The following is a 1,014-nucleotide window of genomic DNA, read 5'->3' on the forward strand; positions in this document are numbered from 1 at the left end:
AGTTTGAGATTTATCCCACTATCTCGTCACTATGCGCAACACTGACTTAACGGCACACATGAGTTCGCATCCGACACGCTGAATAGATCGCAAAACTCTCGCTCCTCATAGAGGGGCCCCCATTACATAGTGTTCTAAATGAGGTCAATTCATTGGAGATCGTTCGTTGGCAGACCAACAATCTTCTTGTACCCTTAGCCTCAGCATGTATCCCGACGAGTCACAAGGGTATACAATCAATATCGACATCTGTACGGCCAGTGGCATCCGTATATGGGCGCTTCCCGGCGTGGAGACGATCTCGATGGGACTCGGACACATAGTCTTTGGTTCCGAAGACCAACGCCTTATCCATTAGGCCACGAGACCAGTAAATTTGAGATTTGTCCCACAATCTCTGCGCCCCATTGACTTCATGGCACACATGGTTTCCCATCTGACACGCTGAATAGATCGCAAAACTCTCGCTCCTCATAGAGGGGCCTCCAATACATAGTGTTCTCAAAGGGGTCAATTCATTGGAGATCGCTTGTTGGCAGACCAACGATCTTCTTGTACCGTTAGCTTCAGCATGTATTCCGACGAGTCACAAGGGTGTACAATCAACATCGACATCTGTACGGCCAGTGGCATCCGTATATGGGCACTTTTCGGCTTGAAGACGATCTCGGTGGGACTCGGACCCACAATCCTTGAGTCCGAAGACCAACGCCTTATCCATTAGGCCACGAGACCAACGAGTTTGAGATTTATCCCACTATCTCGTCACTATGCGCAACACTGACTTAACGGCACACATGAGTTCGCATCCGACACGCTGAATAGATCACAAAACTCTTGCTCCTCATAGAGGGGCCCCCATTACATAGTGTTCTAAATGAGGTCAATTCATTGGAGATCGTTCGTTGGCAGACCAACAATCTTCTTGTACCCTTAGCCTCAGCATGTATCCCGACGAGTCACAAGGGTATACAATCAATATCGACATCTGTACAGCCAGTGGCATCCGTATAT

The 1,014-nt window shown here is 48.4% G+C and overlaps 2 non-coding genes across 2 annotated transcripts; both read right to left on the bottom strand.

Moving 5' to 3' along the window:
- Positions 1 to 296: 296 nt before the first annotated feature.
- On the bottom strand, positions 297 to 369 carry Pmar_PMAR026595. Its single transcript has one exon. It is a non-coding gene; the product is annotated as a tRNA-Arg (tRNA).
- A 293-nt stretch (positions 370 to 662) lies between these two features.
- Pmar_PMAR026596 lies at positions 663 to 735 on the bottom strand. The gene has a single exon. It is a non-coding gene; the product is annotated as a tRNA-Arg (tRNA).
- Positions 736 to 1,014: the final 279 nt, after the last annotated feature.

Source organism: Perkinsus marinus (genome assembly GCF_000006405.1).
Source record: "Perkinsus marinus ATCC 50983 genomic scaffold scf_1104296935476, whole genome shotgun sequence".
NCBI lineage: Eukaryota > Perkinsozoa > Perkinsida > Perkinsidae > Perkinsus > Perkinsus marinus.